The sequence below is a fragment of the Macrobrachium rosenbergii genome, chromosome 21, assembly GCF_040412425.1.
Source record: "Macrobrachium rosenbergii isolate ZJJX-2024 chromosome 21, ASM4041242v1, whole genome shotgun sequence".
Taxonomy (NCBI): Eukaryota; Metazoa; Arthropoda; class Malacostraca; order Decapoda; family Palaemonidae; genus Macrobrachium; species Macrobrachium rosenbergii.
The window spans coordinates 52,996,773-53,020,046 of NC_089761.1; positions in this window are offsets into that span (position 1 = coordinate 52,996,773).

Sequence of the window (23,274 nt, forward strand, 5' to 3'; positions counted from 1 at the left end):
AAATTATTACGAACCTCTGGGGTTCAAGGGTACAGGTTCTTATGTACTTTTACCAGGATCGTAGACAGTAAATGTAACTATGCTCAAGGAAAACAGGCACAAAACACTCAGTAAAACTTAACAGTATTTATTACAAAAAAATGAAAGAACTTAAATCAGCCTTGTAGGATTAAAGTAATATACAAACATACAAAAGCAAGAGGACAAAAATACCTGGTCCTCAACGAACTACATGGCACCCTAAAGCTAAAAAAAACTAAATCCTAATAGAAAGAAAAAACTTCATTAATCAGGGTGGATCCAAAATAAGCCGGCCAAAACTAACCTAAACAACAAAAGGTTGAAAGAAGGAGAAGACTTCAAAACAAGGAAAATTTTAAATTTACCTGCCTAATCATACACAACTAAATATTTATGGATACGACAAAAATACCATAATAAGATAAACTTCAAAAAGGTACACAAGTGAAAATTAAGACAACATACACATACATAATTTACATATATATATATAGACTGCACGTAAACTGACAGTTCCAAATCCTCACGTCTGGGATGAATGCCTGAAGTCGGGTCGAACTAAGAGTTCGTAGCGAACACCAAACTGCTACCAGAGGATGGACACGATCGCCAGGACAACAGGAGCACGAAGCACCTCCAAGCAAATAAAATAGCTGTTCTGTCTTACCTGGCGATAGCCTCCCTACTTCCTCCTCACGAGCCAGCTCACACACATCCCGAGGGACAGCAGCAGGACGAAGGCAGAAGTAGCAGGTGAATCCAAAATTACCGGGCCAGCGACGGTACCAATTACCCGTAGGTTCCTCCGACGGGAATAATACGCTGACATAAGACTGCACGTAAAGGCAGTACAGCACACAAGAGCCGTGATCAAAACGCAGTACCAGAGTCGCAGGTGACTGATAACTGCTGCTGCCCTGGACCATCGGTCGTTCTGCCTTCCAGAACCTGGCTCGTTGCTGCTACGAACCTGACTCTCAGGTCAACGGGATACCTGCTGCTGCTACCCCAGCTGGCTTTGTTGCCCTCAACCTGCCTCGTTGCTGCTGAACCTGACTGGTTGCTGTTACGACCCTGACTGAACAAAGTCGCAGGTACGAATGTCCTGCTGCTATATTTCCAACTGACTCATGCTGCCTTGGTAATAGCAAAGAGAAGCTGTAGAGATTAGTGGAGAAAGCTAAGAGGGAATATCAGGCAAGAATTACGTTACGATGGTAAACAGGAGCTTGGCAGATGGAACAGGGCTAATTTGGAAACAGAAATGAAAGGTGGTAGTTCAGAGAGTTATTTGAGAGTAAACATAATGGCTGCCGGTATGGCGAGAGAAAAAGAGAATCACAGGGCTGCCGGTGCAAGAAAGGTAATAGGAACCTGCGCCAGATTTGGAAGAGGAGAGGAGTGTCTATGGATGAGAAAGCTGAAAGTTCTGAATTGATTGCTGAAGCAACTTTCCTCTATGGAAATGAATTGTGGATGCTGAATTGAAGAGAAAGTAAAAAAAAGTGCATATGCATATTATAAGCGAAGTAAGAAAATCTAAAGGAGATGGAATGAAGAGATAAGACACAAATGATATGCAGATGTAGGATGTTGATTATATCATTTTGAAGTGCTTCAGTCATGCTGAAGCAACTGAGGACAGTTATCTGATGACGATGGAGGAAAGAGGACGTTGAGACAGCTGGGCCCTACTACTGAAGGATTTAGTGCTAGAGACGGCTGATGTGGGAGATATACTGTTCATAATTATCCTCTGTTGGAATATGGAGTGCATTATATTGAGAGTGTTTTGTGCACAGAAAGTCATTTTTAGTTTAAGGAGTTTAAAGTTAAAAAAATGGCATAAAATCATCTCTTTCAGAAAAACGTATGCTAGATGTATGTATTTCAGAAAATATGGCTGCTACAATTTTAAAGGACACATATATGCATTTCATAGCTTCAATGCTTTAAGATGTGATGAAAGAATTTATGGAGTCAGATGGAACTAGGTCGAGAGACTCGAGGTAAAATCTTTGTGTTCAACAAATAGTTTGATTCCTCAGCAATATTGCCGGTCAGGTGATCTTCCGAAGTGTTATGTATATTCGTGAGTACGTGCGTTAATTTGATCTAGATTACGCCAAAATCTGCCCTAAAAGTGAGTTTGATCGTTCATTAACGTGATAGAACTGCAGTTGTCTAGACGTAGCTTTGGAGAGGATCCAGGCTTTGAATCAGCAGATAAGGTAGACTTTGAAATCTCTGTTTTTATGGGGAGAAAATTGAACTTGTGATTTTTACCATGATTTTCTAATCATTATGAACTTTTGAACTGGTGTGGGAGATTTAATATGAATATTCATACATCTTTCATATTATTATTTTGTCATGTTACGTTTGCCATATCTTGGCTATGCATTTTACACTTTCCATTATTGTGTTTTGCATTTCATATATTTTTGGGAGTTTTCTATCATGTTTGATTCTTCCGACAGATGTCTGTGGACAGATGTCGGTGGACAGTGTGGACTGTTTCGAATAACATGTGGTAGACTGGTTTTGACATGACTAATTATTGATTTGGGGAGTATGTGTGAGTTTGGATATTTTCAGGCTATTAGCCATAGTGAGACTTCTTTAATCAGAAGTGTTTTACAGTTCAGAGTTTAGTTATCTAACTCGATAATTCATTTATTATGCATTTTAATCTTTGCTTTGTTTTATTCATTTCTTGTTGGGTTATTTGAATAATAAACCTATTTTTGTAGAAACTATTGCGTTTCTTTAAATGGTCCATTTAATTGATTTGGTGAGAATGAGTGCGATTCGGGTGGGTGAACTTGGAAAACGATGTGAGAGAGAGAGAGGCGATACACAGAGAGAGAGAGAGAGAGAGGTGATACACGGTGAGAGAGAGAGAGAGAGAGAGAGAGAGAGAGAGAGAGAGAGAGAGAGAGAGAGAGAGAGAAAAATAGATGTAAGTGTTGCCGTGAGCGAACGTTCATACGCCTCCGTTTCATGAATAAAGATCGTTGGAGCACGTTACGTACACCTTCAAAAAGGTGTTAATTCTGTCCTCGTTACAGAAAAATTGGTGGCAGCATGATTTTAATGTCTTTAATGATGGCGAAAGAGGGAGATTGCTAATAGACTAATTGGTAACGTTGATGCCCAAGGCATAGGCGACTTCACCTAAGAGCTAAGGCGACGAGTCAGTGTTGAATGACTGAGTAGGTCGTGATTACGTGTGAAATACGGGGAACCTTTCTTCTTTTTTCCGTTTCTATTCGAGTACTGGGAGTGGGGAGTTGTGAAATAGATCTGGATGATCTCTAGAGCAATTTTGGGGTTAACAAAATACCCAAATAAGTGTGAATAGTGGCGATTGTGAGTTAATTACGCAAAGTGATTATTCAACAATAATCGCGCGCTGGGTGTCCTTTTTTGCTGAGCCGTCGAATGGGTGACGTCACAGGTTAGCAAGTTGAGAGATAGGTACTTCGTTTTCTGTTTCAAAATTGGTAAGTACCCCATTCTCGTAAGTTGCGCGAAACGCCGTTTTCTGTTCTTCTTTTAGAGGGGTAACTTGTGCCTTTCTCTAGTGTTCTTTTGGTTTCTCTTTTTATGTTGTTACGCTCAGGGCGTGTGATTACTCACAAAATGCCGGACGATGCAGCAAGCACATCCCAATCAATTGTGGTGCATAAAGTGACGAACATTAGCGCGGGAATTACAAATTTTAAAGGGTTAGTTGAGGGGAAGCCAACCCAAAATATAGAAACTTTCATTGAGTCAGTGAACAATTATCTGAATTCCAAGAAAATTACGAATGGCGCTGAAGCTTTAACAGAGGCTAAATCATTTCTGGATTTAGATAAAGGAGATATTGGGAAACGAGCACGCAGTTTCGGGTTCAGAAGGTGTAAAACTTGGAATGAACTGCAGAAATTTCTACGAGCTACTTATGGCGGAGTTCAACGTGAATGCGCAGTTCGGAATTTGCGAGAGTTTCTCAAAATAAAGAAGGGCAATGATTCACTAGTCACATACAGTGCGAATTTATTTGATGCAGTAGTTGAGTTAAAGAAATCTATAATAGGCTCTCCATGGGTAACTGGAAATAATATCTCCTTAGATAATTTTGAAAGATTGTTACACTTTGCTTGCCTTTTAACGTCGGTCCCAGATGTAATTGTAGATAGTTTTGATAAGAGAATTGATCAGGATACAGACGAATCCTTTTTGTTTGCACAGATTAACAAAAATCTAGCAAAATGCCCGACACTGGACAGTAGTTTTGTACAGGAGGTGCAAAGATGTCAGCTGCGGTTTCCAAACCACAGAATAATGATAGTCGCTCGCATTCGGGAAATGATGCAACAGCGAAGACATGTGCACGAGTAGAATCGAAGAAAATTCCAGAGAGATCAGTCACAACGATACGTTGTTTTAATTGTGATAAAATAGGCCATAGTAAATCAAATTGCAGAGTGAGATATTGTTCAGTTTGCAAATCTTCAGATCATGGATGGAGATTTTGCCCAGCCACGAAGAATAGAGATTATTCAGGAAGTCACGGGGAGGTTTTTCTAGATATGACAGGAGAATTCCACATGATGCAAGTTCTAGATACACAAAGGAACAGCAGAATTTTCACAAGATAAGTTCGAAAACAGACACAGGATAATGACTAATCAGGTCGTAGAGTCACTAGAACCTAGGCCGATTGTACGTGGATTCTCTAATGGCAATGAAATTCATATTTTCATTGATTCTGGTAGCTCAGTTAACTTAGTAAATGCTGACCTTTTCACTCGAGGTTTCCAGAGTGCAAATTAGTCCCTTCTAGTGAGACAGTGTGTGATGTACAAGCGAGGAAACTGAATATTTTAGGTTCGTCATTTCTTACGCTTTGTATCGGCGGAAAGACAATAGTAGAATCATTTTTGGTCATAGAAGGATTAGCCTTAGGTGAAATGGTTTTGCTAGGACACCCTTCTTGTATGCGACATAACATCAACATTCTTACGGGAGTTCAGGGGATTACAATAGGTGAGTCAGGTTGTTTTGTTCCATATATACACAGGAAAGAAACTTGTGAGAAACTTAAGACACAGTCTGAGACATGTGTAACACAGTCATTAGAGAGTGAAGATATTCCGCAAAGATCTTTCAAAGGATTTTTGTTGGAAGATATTGAATTGCAACCGCGAGTTCCTACATTAGTTAAAGTGTCGCTGAAAGAGAAGAATTTTCCTTCTCAAGTGTGCGTTGTTGAGGGAACCGAGAAATTCAAAGACGTCGTGAGTACGGTGTCAGTGAATGAAATTTCAGTCGCAGGCGTGACTTCAGTAGAATTAGTTAGCTATCAAGACTCAGTGAAAAAATATCACAAGGGTACTTATGTAATTGATTTTGAAGAGTTTAATGAAGAGCATAAATTAGTGAGTTTTTGTGGAGACGGGAATATGTTTCCTAACGAGGAGCAACAGTTCCGAAGTCAGGTTCTACATGAACACTTGGCTAAAGTTGATTATCCTGAATATTCAGATAAAGTAGAGAAAGTGTTGAAAGAATATCTAGATATCATTGCTTTGAAAGGAGATAAATTAGGAGTTACAGATGTTTTAGAACATTCAATCCGCCTAGAAAAGGGTACCAATCCCATATATATTCCAGCATATCGAATTCCTTTTAAGATCAGAGAAGAAGTAGAAAAAGAAGTTCAGAAGTGGGAGTCGGAAGGCATTATTAGACCGTCAATTCTCCGTTTAATTTTCCTTTGCTTGCAGTTCCTAAGAAAGATGGTAGTATCAGAGTTTGTGTAGATTTTCGTAAATTGAATGAAAAACATGCCCAGATAGATATCCGGTAGCTTGTTTGCCTGATTTATTTGTTGAGATCGGTGGCAAGAATATATATTCATCTATAGATCTTATGCAAGGGTTTTTACAAGTTCCCCTTTGTGAGAGTAGCCGTAAATATACAGCATTTTCGGTACCAAAAGGACATTACGAGTTTAATAGGATGCCTTTTGGATTACAAGGGTCCCCAATAACATTTACTAGACTGGTTAACACAGTACTTCATGGCTTGTTAGGAAAGTCGGTGTTTGTGTACATGGATGATATTCTCATATGCACAGATACAATTGAAGAACATCTAAAGGTGTTAAAAGAAGTCCTTAAGCGATTACGGTTCGCTGGGTTAAAGGTCAAATTGGCCAAATGTGAGTTTCTGAAGAAAAAATTGTCTATTTAGGACATGTTATCTCTAAAGAGGAGTTAGAGTGAATGATGAGAAAGTTAAAGCCATTGTGAATTTTCCAGTTCCCAAAACCAGGAAACAGATTCGTTCGTTCCTAGGTATGTCGGGTTTCTTTCGCCGTTTTGTGCGGAATTTTTCTACAATAGCGTCTCCATTGACAGATTTGTTACGAGAAGACGTTAAGTTTGTTTGGGGTGATAGTCAACAATTAGCTTTTGAGAAGCTTAAGAACGCTTTGGTGAACCCACCAGTTTTGAAGTTTCCAGATTTTAGTCAACCGTTCACCTTAGTGACTGACGCGAGTCAGGAAGGTATAGGTGCGTGTTTGATGCAGAAATTTGAGGGAAATTACACCCAATTGCTTTTATAGCAGAAAGTTCAAAACGCGTGGTAGTAACGAAAGGCTGATGTCAGTTGTGGACAAGGAGGCTTTCGCAGTCGTCTCTAGCCTTGTTCATTTTAAGATGTTGTTGTTGGGAAATAAAGTTGAGATTTTTACAGATCATCAACCGTTGTTAGAGCTTTTAATAAGCCAAATTTGTCGCCCAAGAGAGCACGTTGGTTCCTAACATTGAGAGATTTTGATGCAAACCTCAAATACATTGAAGGTAAGCATAATGTAGTTGCAGATGCATTGAGCAGATATTTTCCGGTCGAGGATGAGGAAATACACACCGAATCCTGTGTGGGAGAAGAGAGTAAATATTTGGTGTCTAATGTCTCTGATATTAGTAGTTCTGAGAGATCGCATGTAGAGGACATACACGTTCCTACAGTGCATACTTCGGGGAGAAATAGTGAGTCGGCAGTCTCGGGAGAGATTGTTATTCGTGATAGTGAGAGCAACGCAGTGTGTTATATTACGGGTGAAAATGTCACTTGGGACATAGGCTTGCTGGAACAAAAGCAAGATGAAGATAAATTGTTGTCAGATGCTAAGGCATTTCTTAAGGGAGTTTCACCGAAGAAAGGGTATAAGTTGCCTTTTTCTGGTCTAGAGTTGAGAATAATTTATTGGTGAGAAAAGTTAAGTATAACTTAAAGTACTCGAAGCATGGGTGAGATTACACAAATCATCGTGCCAGAGAGTCTAGTACCACAAGTTCTAGACATTGTACATTGTAAATTTGGTTCTCCTCATTTGGGTGTAGACAAGACGTATGAAAACGTCAGGTCAAAGTTCTTTTGGAAAAATATGTTTTCCGCAGTAGAAGCCTTTGTGAAGAAGTGTGCTATTTGCAATGCGAATAAGCCAGCGACGACAGTGTCGTGTCGTTTGGGTTCATATCCCATACCACATAGGCCGTTTCAGAGAGTGCATATGGATATTCTGGGTAACTTCTCAGAGTCCGCTTATGGTTATAGACATTTATTAGTAGTTGTTGATGAGTTGACTCGCTTTGTCGAGATTTTCCCACTGAAATACAAATCAGCTGAGGAAGTTGCTATAGCGTTCTTTAAGGGGATAATTTGTCGATATGGTGTTCCAGAATGTCTGATCACAGACAATGGTAGGGAGTTTATTAATAAGACTTTAGACGGTCTTGCTAATTTGTTGGGGATAAAGAAAGTATCTATAATCCCGTATAGACCTGAAGCAAATGGGTTGTGTGAGAGGGCGAATCGGAAAGTAATCGAAGCTTTGCGCATGACGGTGGGAGGTTCCGATACACATTGGGACAGATCTTTGGATGAAGTGCGATATAGTATCAATACTATGATGAATGACACAATTAAGATATCTCCAGCAGAAGCTTTGTATGGATACAAGTTGAAAGGACCTTTTGATTTGTTACCAGAGTGTGTTCAGGGTGATGTTACGGTCACTTCATTGATAAATACAGCGAGAGAAAGATTTGCACGTATCAGTAAAGAACTTGAACTTAGTTCGCGTGCAATGGTAGAGAAAAGTAACGCGAAATCGAGGGGAGTAGCTTTTTCGATGGGTGATAGAGTGTTTGTTAAAGTGAATGTTCGGAATGATCTGAATTATAAGTTAAGTCCGAAGTTCCACGGACCTTTTGAGATTGTAGAGATCAAAAGAGGGAATAGATTTGTAGTTAAAGATGTAAACACTGGAGTGACGAAATTGACCCATATTTCGAAGTTAAAGAAAGTTGGGATGTAATGGAATGTTTGTATATATATGATATTTTTTAAAATTTTTTTTTGTCTCTTGTTCATTTTGGATGTTGAAGTTCTTAGTCATTTGTTTTCGAATGATTTTAGAAGTCGAGACATGGGCTAGTTTCATACGAGATTTGACCCGTGTGTTAGTGTGTTATTGTGTTATGATGTGTTTCATCATCTGACGCAATATGTGTGTTGTTTAGGATTTTTTTTGGGGGAGGTACTTAGTATATCGGACCGAACAAGTCTGATCTTTTTTGTTCGAGTTGGGAGATCGTATTTGAGTATTTGGATTTTTTTTTCAGTCTCTTTTTTTTAAAAATTAAGGGAGCTGTATTGTGAGTAGTTGTAATTGTTATGATCATGGGAGCGATTGCCATTACGTCAATTGCTATTTTGTTGAGAGTTAGTCAGATGTTGCGAAATATTTGCTAACCGGAGTAGAACTTTCATGTCTTTTACGAGATATGATACCTTTTAGTGTTCGGATAAGATTCTCGAGTATTTTTTTCTGTTTGGATAGAATTTTTTTTGTGAGTGAGTTCCGTAGAGTTGTTGTGTGCTTAGTAGTGAGTTGACTGTGATTATTCTGAGATACAAACTTGGAATTAGTTCACATTGAGAGTGTTTTATTTTTGCATTAGTAGTTTTGGTTTGGTTCAGTAACATGAAACCTTTTGGTTATTAGACCTTTTTCGAGTGTTTTTGGGAGACTCAGTAGTGACATGGGATAGAGTAGAGACCATGTTCATTTTGGGAGATCAATGTCAAGGTTCGGGAGTTGATTATAAGACGAGTTGTGCTTTAGTTAGAGAGAAGTGTGTGTGTGTGACAGTAGTGTTTTCCAGTTGCGAGTTGTGTCTGTGGGTGGTTGTGAATTATCATTAGTTCATAGACAGACTCCGACAGAATGTGACTTTAGACAGTTCCTGCGAGATTACCACATCGAGTCCACCAGTACTCTTCCTGCTGTGTTTTTACAAGGAGTATGCAGTTACAATGATGTGCCAGAGCAACAAGTCGACGACATTCGTTCATCGAGGGTCCAAGCAGTTCGATTCATCCTGCAGAATCCTGTCACGGAATTTCTCGTACTTAGCCGTGCTGTATTCAACAGTTCGAGAAGATAATTATGCGTCATACGCATAACGAGCATTTGCAGTGGAGGTACCTACAACCAAGGTGCCAATGACGGTTCCACCGTTGGAAGACATTGACGATTCCGTGATGTTCCAGTATCAGGAATATATTATGCCGACAATTTTAATTGTCTTAATAGCTATTTTACTGATAATTCTTGTTGTGGGGGTAGTAAAGCTTATTCGTGTTTGTAAGATTACATGTAAAGGCTCTAAGAACTCAACCCCAGTGACTTTGGAAGTGCGTCATGAGAGCAGTCCTTAAAGCTGCAGTGCAGTAGACATTGCTAATTGAGCATAGTCCTATTCTGTTATGTTTTATACATATGCTTTTGTTTTAGTTTGCCGTTAAGGAGAGCGAGACGCTCTTATGTGGTGCCTGAGCTCTATTTCAGAAAATATGGCTGCTACAATTTTAAAGGACACATATATGCATTTCATAGCTTCAATGCTTTAAGATGTGATGAAAGAATTTATGGAGTCAGATGGAACTAGGTCGAGAGACTCGAGGTAAAATCTTTGTGTTCAACAAATAGTTTGATTCCTCAGCAATATTGCCGGTCAGGTGATCTCCGAAGTGTTATGTATATTCGTGAGTACGTGCGTTAATTTGATCTAGATTACGCCAAAATCTGCCCTAAAAGTGAGTTTGATCGTTCATTAACGTGATAGAACTGCAGTTGTCTAGACGTAGCTTTGGAGAGGATCCAGGCTTTGAATCAGCAGATAAGGTAGACTTTGAAATCTCTGTTTTTATGGGAGAAAATTGAACTTGTGATTTTTTACCATGATTTTCTAATCATTATGAACTTTTGAACTGGTGTGGAGATTTAATATGAATATTCATACATCTTTTATATTATTATTTTGTCATGTTACGTTTGCCATATCTTGGCTATGCATTTTACACTTTCCATTATTGTGTTTTGCATTTCATATATTTTTGGGAGTTTTCTATCATGTTTGATTCTTCCGACAGATGTCTGTGGACAGATGTCGGTGGACAGTGTGGACTGTTTCGAATAACATGTGGTAGACTGGTTTTTGACATGACTAATTATTGATTTGGGGAGTATGTGTGAGTTTGGATATTTTCAGGCTATTAGCCATAGTGAGACTTCTTTAATCAGAAGTGTTTTACAGTTCAGAGTTTAGTTATCTAACTCGATAATTCATTTATTATGCATTTTAATCTTTGCTTTGTTTTATTCATTTCTTGTTGGGTTATTTGAATAATAAACCTATTTTTGTAGAAACTATTGCGTTTCTTTAAATGGTCCATTTAATTGATTTGGTGAGAATGAGTGCGATTCGGGTGGGTGAACTTCGGAAAACGGTGAGAGAGAGAGGCGATACAGAGAGAGAGAGAGAGAGGTGATACACGGAGAGAGAGAGAGAGAGAGAGAGAGAGAGAGAGAGAGAGAGAGAGAGAGAAAGAGGAGAAAAATAGATGTAAGTGTTGCCGTGAGCGAACGTTCATACGCCTCCGTTTCATGAATAAAGATCGTTGGAGCACGTTACGTACACCTTCAAAAAGGTGTTAATTCTGTCTTGTTACATATGTGTATGTATATATATATATATATATATATATATATATATATATATATATATATATATATATATATATATACACATACATACATACATACATACATACATACATACATACATACATACATACATACATACATACATACACATACACTTTTCAATGCACGCGTCTTCCTTACGGAGGAGTTGGTACAGCCTTCTGATTCTAAACAAGATTCTAAAGAATGAGACTGCCATCCCATATCGTTCGCATCCTTGATTGTAACCAGTCACAGCCGTCTAACAAACAAGGACATAATTCACTGGCCAATGAAATCTAACAGAAATTGCCTAATAACATTCTGATGAGGTCGGTAATCGAACCAGAGACCTTTACCTGGTAAAGCAATCCCTAGGCGTATACATACATACATACATACAGACAGACAAACTAACAGACACACACACACTCACACATATATACACACACAGATATATATATATATATATATATATATATATATATATATATATATATATATATATATATATGTATATAAATTATGTGTGTGCGTGTGTGTATGTGTGTGAACTCCTATTACTCATACACGTGTTTATCTGTGAGACACGTGTATGTATGTATATATATGTATATATATAGATGGATAGATAGATAGATAGATAGATAGATAAATAGATAGATAGATATGTATGTTTATATAAAGATATATAATACGCTGATTGACAGAGACAGGCAAACTTCGAACAACCACTTCCAATCACTTAGCAGATATAACATGATAACAAACAAACACAAGGTCATACCTGCATCATATTTATATACTTTCACCCAAGTACCGTCTGATATTATCGCGCCGATATAAGCCACCAGCAGAGTATGAAAAGTTGTAATGTATCATGAGGTAGTAGGCCAAGCTTAGCCGAGGAAACTTTATTATACTTAGGAGAGAGCCTTAAATAACACGTTACCGCCTCCTCTCAGACTCGACTGAGGATTAACGCAGTAACTCTTGGATTTTAGTAGGAGCTTTAAAGCAAAAATGATTTCAGCTATTACGACGGGAATTATATTTATAAGAAGAGTGATTTACTCTTTATAGTGTCCACTCTTATATCAAGAGGAGTTAGCGTATTTCTTTTCTTTCAAAAAATGTTTAATGTAAGGATAAAACCGAATATTTTTTATACTTAGCCATTAGTGCCAACTAGTTAAATATTTAAACACACACATGTATATAAATACTGTATATATATATATATATATATATATATATATATATATATATATATATATATATATATATATATATATATATATATATATATATATATATATATATATATATATATATATATATATATATATATATATATATATATATATATATATATATATATATATATATATATATATATATATATATATATATATATATATACATATACACAAAGTTTGTTATCAAATAACATTCCGGTTAAAGTTTAATCGCAGATGAAATTGTGAAATATTTCAAAACAATTTCGGAAAAAACAGTATTCAGTCAGAAGCGCTGAATGTAGAAATTAACTTTCAGTAATAATAATAATAATAATAATAATAATAATAATAATAATAATAATAATAATAATAATAATAAAATGGAACAGGCAGTGTTACTAAAATCAATCATAGCTTCAACGGCATTAAGCCTGTAGAGTTTCTATATTCTTATTATAGTCTTCTTGTCTGCAGGTAGATGTATTGTTAATTTCCTATGAACATGGAAAGATATTCTGCTTTTGTTGTTAACCTGATACAAATAATTGCCCACTTGTCCTTTCATTCAGTCTCATGCCGATGACCGATTACCTAAACTGAAGTGAATTTGATAAGAGGGAACATTTATGGTTAATATTTGAGCATAAATCAATTAAAAACCATTAGCAAATGGCCACGTGTTACAAACTTGGTATTTAGTTAACTTGAAAGATATTAGCTGAATATGTACAACCGAGTCGAAATCAATTTATGTCTCTTTTGATAGCTTAGTGGATAAGTCAACTGCCTACCTCTTTACCAGGCCATAAGCTCTTTTCATATACAATTCCATTTATATGTTAGTCTTAAGCCAAAGAAGTATTCAAGGCTTCATATCTGTGAGTATAAAAGGTCATGTACGAATCAGTGTCAAACTATCATATATATATTATATATATGTATATATGTATATATATATATATATATATATGTATAATATATATATATATATATATATATATATATATATATATATATATATATATATATAAATAAATATATATAATATATATATATATATATATATATATACATATATATATATATATATATATATATATATATATATATATATATATATATATATATATATATATATATATACAGTATATGTATGTGTGTACATGTATGCATGAGTCCGATTTCTTAAAAAATACAATTAAAGCCTGTAATATGGTTAATATGTTTCCCTACAAATTGTGAAAACCTAAGTTTAAGAAATTCAACCACTTAAATATAAGAGCTTTTGCCTCTGATGCAAGTGTGTAGAATGTTTTATACAATGCTCTGGAATTAAAGGCAATGCTACTTTTCCTGATCCATTTTGGAAGAGTAACGTAATTTTGAGTTATTCCTAAAAATTATTATGTAAAGGAATAATTTACATAAATTCGGAGCAGAAAAAGTTACAAGAGCCACAAGCAATCTTAAAATAAATAATTTCACCATCCTTATTTTAAGTCTCAAGGAACAATGCGTCATATTATTAATTGCACTAAATACACGAATATATATATATATATATATATATATATATATATATATACATATATATATATATATATATATATATATATATATATATATATATATATATATATATAACATATATATACATATACATATATATATATATATATATATATATATATATATATATATATATATATATATATATATATATATATATATATATATATATATATATAATCTAAAAATCGTACATCATTTTTCACGCGACATATATGAATGTTAATATAACAAGCTGTTTAATAAGGAAATAATTTTCTGCTCTCAGGGATCTGAACTCGCATCCAAGATGCTTTGAGTTACAAGCATACGTCATTGGCTACCAGACCACGTCAAAAACTTTCTCTTGTGTGGAATTCAGAGACATATATGTGCCTACTCACACTCAGCCTCAGAGCTCTAGATTGAGAGAGTTGGGGGAGGGTTTGATGTGAATATGGCCGTCTAGCAAAAACAGCATAGATTTGTTTAACTTTAACAATGTTAACAGAGGGAAAAACTTACGAAGTTGGCCCAAAGTACCATAGCTTGCTCGTAGCCTGTCAGGACAATTACGATCCTATGGTAGACTTCACAATACAGCATATCCTTACATAACATAATTACTCTTTAGCGAGGAGTGAGCTTAAAACCTACGTAGTCTAGGATCTTACAGTGACGTAATATTCCATTATCAAAGGAAATATCCGCAACTGCCAGATATTGTTTTTAAACTGATATGTTAGACACACTCAGAAGTATTGCTCGCAACCTTAAAAAAACTTACCGAGAAAGAAAACCTACATTAAGACTGAGAATATACGTACCCCTTAAACAGTTAACGTGACAAAAATTTAAGAGCCGGTAGTGAAAAAGACACTTCACCTAAAATTCAAGATACTTACTAAGCCAAAAATCCTTTGTACCGGGGTCTGGAATTTTAAGGAAGTTCTGAAATTTTAATTCCTTTCATTAGAGTCAGATTTTCGTTTCCTGTTTTGGAATTACAATGAACAAGAATGGAGCTATTTTCCGCCAAAGTGAGAGGAGCTATTAAAATTTAAGGGAGAGGAAAACCACCCTCGAGGAATGGAAGAAGTAGAAGAAGAAAGGGAGAAAGGAAGGGGAGATAACACTGAGTAGAATACGGCGGGGAAGCCGTGGGGAATCGGGGAGGCGGTGGCAAAAAGGAGAGAGGCGATATAGAACTGCAATGCGGCAAAGGATGTTTTGTAGGTTCAAAACAAGTGATGGATGGGCCTTCACTCTTCCGTTTCCTTCGACGAGCACAGCTAATCTGGCAGCAATGCTTAGTTGCTATCAATTAATAATGCAGCAGGACGTCAAGGAAGCCCGGAGGAGCCTTTTGCTGGCGCACATCGCCGGAAGCAGGCCGCCCTACGGCGACCGGGGATGGAGAATTTTCGCTTGAAAGACCATTTCATCGTTTCCCTGAAAGGCTGTTTGTGCTCCAGTGAATGGGCCTTAACGACCATTTATTTAAGCATTTCCTGCCTGATTCTGAAAACATTTGATTAAATGGTGAATATGCGGTAAAATCAAAAATAGCTATATTGAATAGCCGTTTGAACTCCGATTAATGTGATTTACCAACGATATACTTTTACGTTCTGTCGGTCGAATCTGCGTAGTATTATACTGAGATGTGAATTCAATTACTTTATAAAATAAGGTAATAATTTTCAAATAATTTTCAATGTTATCGTTAAACTTCTTTGAAAAGTTTTTGAGATGCCATACCAAAACTCACTTCAGCATCACCTCGCTCGATTCTGTGGAGCGTTTTATTGAATGTGATTATTTACAACATGAAAATAAAGTTATTCTTGATTTAATTCCGTGTGAGGCTGCTTTGCGCTCCATTAAAGCGATTACAAACACGATTCATCTAACTTTCTCTCGCAACATTCTAATCAGTAATTTTTTAAATTGTAAAAGGCAATAAAATAAGAGACGATTAAACAAATAACTCTATTTTCAACAAATAAAAGATGGGAGACTTATTAGAAAGGACATCATGCCGCACAAGTAGGTTTCAAGATCTTCGGTTCATATTACAGCAATGTTGGGAGACATCTAGCATATTTGAAATGAACAATTAAAATGTCGGTTTAAGACAAAGGGAAGCTGTTTGCAGCACTACCTGTGAAAAAGTTGCTAAACACTGCAGTATTACCAGATGTCTTCTTTAGCACGCAGTGAATTATAGGGAACTCGTAAAAGCAAACTGTACAATTCACAACGTAATAAGAAACAAATATATTAAACACAGTAAATATCCCAAGTAACCTGCAAGAACATGCTCTTATTTGTGTCACCATTTCTCAGGCCACGTATATATATATATATATATATATATATATATATATATATATATATATATATATATATATATATATATATATAATATATTTTTTTTTTTTTACGTTTTCCTGTAGTTTTAGTTTGAGATATTCTCCGTGAGACAGGTAGCAACGATTTAAGGTAATTTAGCCTTGTGATTCTGACTTCGTGGGTACAGGAAAACGTAAAAGAGGAAAACAAAGGAGAATTTCATACGAGCATAGGGCTCTTGTTACTGAGGGAAATATTACGTAAAACACGTGGGCAAATTTAAAGGAGTGTATTTACATAAATGACACCAGTACGGGGAAAGAGGAACTCAAGTAGATTTCTGATCCTGAAGGATTCCTTGGGATTGAATGAAACTGGGGGATTCAGACACAGTCCGAGAAGCTTCCACGAAATAGGGTCCTCTGAAATGAGAGATATGCACATTATACGCCAGTAATGAAATAGACAAAGGAATAATGAATTCGAGGCTACACTGAGGGCGCCAAAGGAATTTGAGGGAGTAATAAAGACTTAATACTGCCGATGCAAGAGGCGCACGGACATTAGACAAGGGAGTCTTTGATTAATGGCGCTCAATTCAAATAAATGTTACAAGGACAAAGCGTGACTGAATGGTGGTTTTCCATAGCACATTACCGTAAGACTGGTGTGTTTCCAACGTAGAAATGTGGTCCATGGATGACTTGCGATTTCCGAGGGCGATTTCTTCCACGTGTTAGGATGCAAGGGCACGGCGATGGGGACTTCTCGAAGAAGGGCGACGAGTGGGAATGTCACGAAGGGCCGGGCAATTCTTGAGGGGGCATCCGGCAGGTAAATGGTAAAGCGCGCACGTGGCTTGCCGTCGAAGGGCACGAGGAGAACGTATACTTGGAAAAGGGCCACGTGGTTAGCTAAGGACACTACCAAGGGCAGGTAGCTGGGTCCTTCTTCTCCCTGACTTCCACCCCGCGTTTGTGAGAGTGAGGCCTTGTGTTCTCTCCTTTTATCTACTCCTATGGAGCTGGGGGTACTTCCAACATGTGGGGGTTTTTTTGAATCATCTTCCAGCTGATGTCCTCAGGGGAATATGCCTGTAAGAAAACCCCACCAGAGAGATCACTTTGCCTTGAAGAAGGATCTTCGAAAAGGAGTGGCTTTTAATCTTTTTAAACCCTTTGTATTCTGACTGTGCTAAGTCGATAGACAGATGGTCTATCGATCGGGCGGCTGGCAGTAAATGAAACAACAATACAACAAAAGGTGGGGGAGGCAATTGCTAGTGAATTCTTGCTAATCATAATAATAAATATATATATATATATATATATATATATATATATATATATATATATATATATATATATATATATATATATATATATATATATATATATATATATATATATATATATATATATATTTATATATATATATATATATTTATATATATATAAATATATATATATATATATATATATATATATATATATATATATATATATATATATATATATATATATATATATATATATAATATAATATATATATATATATATCACACCAGCTGCTATAAGAGGCAGCCAAACACATTTACTGAACAATTCAGTTTGTACCAGGAATATGTCAGGTCTGACTAATTCCCAGTTTCCGAGAATTTAGATCTTATTGACAGTCACCTTTTGCCTTTCTTTTAGTTATATTTCAGTATCTGTGAACAATGGCAACCCTAGTTTATTAGGTTCTACTCAGAATCCTCTCTTGCAAAAACTCATAAAACCAGAATAGTGGATGCCCACGGATACTGAAATAAGGAAAACAAGACTTACAAACTTCATTATAAAAGCACAGTTAATTCACAATTAATTAATGCCAGAATTCTAAGCAACCACTAATTACTTCAAAATGGCAAACGAGACTAATCACAACAAAATCAGAATGATATGAAGTGAAATTCATAATTAAAATCAACTATATAACATACACTGAATTACTTTCATGAGCATTATAATAATGAGTGTCCTTAAAATAAGACTCCGTGCAAATAATATTATAAATAATAATATCAAATAATAATGTCAAATATCAAAGGCTCAGGAACTTTCATGAGCATAACAATAACGAGTGTCCTTAAAATAAGACTACAGGAAAATAATATTATTAAAAACAATAATATCAAATAATAATATCAAAAGCTCAAGACGAGCTAGCGCGAACTCGACAAGCACGTCAAGCATCTCCTGCCTGATAGCAGGCGCAACAACACAACCAAAAATAATGAACGTGATATGAAGACATCCTGTCAGTCAGAGAATGCACACTCAAATTTCACTCCCTTACGGTAGATATTTCTTGCTGTCACAATTTCCAATGAAATTCGTTTACTTCTTTCGGCTCTTCTTCTTGGCCGTCATAGAGTAAAAAAAAAAATCCCATATGGCGGTCAATTCCTCAGCCTTTACAATGTAGATTTTCGTTCCCAACATTTTCATTTAATCATTCCCACGACTTACTAAAATCTTCATTCCTTAATCATTTACTTTTGTAATTCACGTGCAGAACATCCATATCATTCATGAATACAGTCTATAAATGTTTCATAAAAATAACCCTTTGTACGAGGTGGAAACTGATGTAGCTTTAAGTAATAAAGGATGTAAGAAGGTGTGAACGAGAAGACAATTCGCTTATAAGGATGCCAAGCAGGTTGAAATAATATTCAAAGAAGAAGAGATCTGATAAGTGGGGAGAGGAAGTGCAAACAGCACCTCTGAATCATTTTAATTAATCTACGTGAAATAAAAGCAAGGAAATGGAAATCATAATGATTCAATAGTTAGTGCAGAACCAAGTGCTTAACATTCCCTCGTATAGAATTATGAAAATTATGAAAATTGAATCAATTAATTCAGTTAAGGCTATCATGAAAACCACATAATTTAGGGAAAATTCAATAATTATTAGAAAAATGAATAATAGACCAGTTACAGGACAATGCAATAAAAAGTACAGACATATATATATATATATATATATATATATATATATATATATATATATATATATATATATATATATATATATATATATATATATATTATATGTCACAGTAAGATTGTGAAACAAGAGATTTCACGAAATCCCTGAAATTTTCAAGGAATTCGTGAAATCACCAATTCCCTTAGGAACATTTGATCCCTGAGGGGCTAGTACTAAACACGGCGCAACAGTGTAGATGAATCACTGTTTCGCCGTGTTTAGTACTAGCCCCTCAGGGATCAAATGTTCCTAAGTGAATTGGTGATTTCAAGAATTCCCTGAAAATTTCAGGGATTTCGCGAATCCCTGTTTTCTCAGTCTTGCTGTAACACACACACAAACACACACACACATACACACACACACACACACACACACACACACACACACATATATATATATATATATATATATATATATATATATATATATATATATATACATACATACATACATAGAGAGAGAGAGACGTGAAAAGTATATTAACTTTACGTTTTTAACTCTTCCTAGGTAACAGTAGCTTTGGGTTACCTTCGCTTCTCTAAGCATTGAGGGACGTTTAATGAAAAATATTGTTTTTGAGTGTAGTTCTTTTCTATTTTACTTTTACGACAAACAGAACTCTTCATAATTTGTTAATTTTCGCATTCTTTACTAAGGCGTTAAAATAAAAATTTCTAAAAGTTCCATATTACCTTATCAAACTTAAAGTCACATGGTTCTGTACATGAGAAGGCAATGTTTTTCTTTTATGCTTAGTAAGGTAACCTCACATTTGTGAATTTTAAGGATCTTGCGAAATAATCAGTCCCAACTGGCGCTTTCTCGTTAATTGGGCAATAACTTAATTTGGTGCTGGGGTACACTTTAGTTGGATAGAAATTTGGAAATTGTGATCTTGCAAGTCAACCGTAAATCCTTACATTTACTTCTATAATATAAAAACTGTCAATGGACACACTTCAAGAACCTTACGATATGATCAAGTTTCAGAGACAAACATTCCATCAACAATATATACTTCCCCTTCATTCTTAAGGCAAAAGTTATTTTAGATTATAATTTCTTTTCCGGCTTATTTTGCATGAAAAATCCTGCAAGAACTGTGCTGAAAATCGTTTTAATAGAGGAAAAAGGGTCCACACATTAAAAACATTATCGTTAATTCATAACTATTTACCGAGTTGAGTAAGAATGCTCATCCATCTCGTGTTCAGAGGCTTTTCCTACTTACTATAAGTGGAACTGTGCTTGCTATAAATCCGACCGCTGTCCAGATGAAAAGATTTTTAAACGATCCTCATCACTTCCCTAATGAGCGATTGAGATTCTCATAATGCTATGGTTGGGGATCTTAATGATATGCATCAAAGGGGGACTCTGAATGTCAATAAGCTTACATCTATCTAATCTATTCTAATAAATGTCTGAATCACAGCTGGATTTAATGGCGAGCGTGATTGATGGAAGCCTTGATCTCATTACGAGTCCTTTTCACCAAGTGCAGATTTATGGAAGCGGTTATCTCTGAATACTGCAGTTAAAGTTACCAGGAAGCTGTTATCAAAATTGGCACACGTAATTGGATTAATAACGAATGGAATGTAGACAATATAAGAGTTGTGATTGCGTTGTACCTCATGCAGTTTCTGTTTCTCCTCTTAACATTGAAAAAAACACCACTGAATTCCCGCCGCCTGCCTGTGTAGGGGTCTAACGCATTTCAGTGACACCCGTTTCTTCTTTGAGAAGGAGCTTCCTTTTCTTTCCATTAACGGAAGTCGAAATATAGTGAGCATGTGCTCTTTCTGGAAATGTGTGAATTGTAAATGGCGTGTATACGCAAATGAATATTCATATCAACTCTTATTTGAGTGTGCATAGGGGGCCAAATGACACTATAAGGGAAAAGTATGAGTGTAATTTAGACGATCAGCTCACTAGAGCAATATCCACGTCGTATGTATAAAGCAAACTGAAAAACGTTCCAGTACATTTCAAATAAGACTTTCAAAATATAAAGTAAAGTAAATTCGGATTACAAGGTTGAGGAAGTATAGCGTAATACCTGCAAAGAGAGATAAAGTAATATAGAATCTAATATGATATTTCGTTATTAATATGCATCTAAGACAACAGAACTAAAACTAGGATGAAAACTGAATGGCATATGAAAACTATCTAAAAACTAAACGAAAGATATTTACAAGTATGTCTATCTATCTGCCTATCAATATATATATATATATATATATATATATATATATATATATATATATATATATATATATATATATATATATATATATATGTGTGTGTGTGTGTGTGTGTGTGTGTGTGTGTGTGTGTGTGTGTGTGTGTGTGTGTGTGTGTGTGTTTACTTTTTAGCCATCCTTTCTGGTAACAATTAAGGTAAATGCTACCACATATGGGGCATCTTTTATTTCAACGAATTTCCTATACATTTTCTCTTCGAAGATGAAGCCTGGAATGAAAAGACAAAACTTGCTACTTTTAGAGCTACTTTCTGCACAACTTTAACCTTGAAGATAAAAAGTAAGGGAAATTGGAAATGTGTTGCATTAAAATAGTAAACGCCACATGTACAGTCACTCAAAAATGTTAGGCAACATGCTCCAGAAGTTTTCGTTCACCTAACAATAATTTATTCGTTTTTTATATACAAGGAAATGCGCTTTTGTTATTCGATTTTGGTTATTAATCATACGCTTAACAGTATATAAAAGAATGGTGATTGAAAATCTGGAAAATATCGGAACATTTTGAAAAATTTCGCTCATGATGGTAGGGTAAAAAAGTCAAATAAAAAACTATAAATAGTCATCCATTCAATCATTATGGGAGTAAATTCAGAGACTTTCTTCTTCACGGATAAATAACCCAATGGTAAAGTATAGGGAGAAAATCAGGTAACACCCAATGGATACTTAGTGGCAGAGAAAGGAAAGAAAATAAATTATTAAATAAAGGAATTATAATATTGATGAAGAGAGAAATAAAATAATTATAATAATGATAGAGAGAAATAATAACCGGATTAAAGGAAATGGGAGGTAATTTCTCTGACGCACCAGTCGTGGCTGTGCTTTGTTTCATGTGCTTAAGACGGAGTTGCCAAATTAGCTGTATTAAAAGGGCCTCTAGCAACCTTAGGCGTCTCGAGCCCTGGCCTTTCCAGTTATCGAGGGGTTCTCAATAATCGTATTTCTTGCGATGCCAGTATGATGGGAATCCCTCATATGGAGTTTAATAGCACCTTCTTGCGCATGACAGTAATTCTCCTTAGCCAGTTTCATGGTGGTCATACCTACATATGAGCCAGGGCATTCACGGACTGGGCATTTAATATGGTATACCATGTTTGTCTGTCTAAGGGGATCTCTTATCGACGGGGCCTGGCTGTTCTTCATTATCAGGTCCCTTGTGTGTCTATTTTGGAAGTAAAAGACTAGGCCCAGTTGGGTGTTATCGTCAGTAATATGTACATTCTCTGCAGTAATTTTCTTTATGGCATGTTCGTCCTCCTGGTATTTAGGGTGCATTCTTGCTGTATAGTATAATTTAATTCTTTCTTGTGGATGGGGCTGTGGCTGTTCATGTTTGTCACACCACTGATCCACTGCTGTATGTATTTCCTTATTCATTTGCTTGTTCGAATACCCGTTATTCACGAACAATTGGGAGACAAGGTCGAGTTCTTGGTGGGTGTCCTGCCAGGACGAACGGTATGTTAAGGCCCTCCTGTACGAACATGTCGTCGATGTAGCATGCATAAATGCGCAGCCTTAGTATATGGGAAAGGATCCACTCTTCTACTGTTCCTTTATAAAAGTTAGTGAAGAGCACGCCTACAGGCGAGTCCATTGCCACACCATCTTTCTGTCTATACATGTGGCCCTTGTGGGTGAAGAAAGGGGTCTTCTTCATGCATACCTCAAGGAGGGCCCATAGGGACCC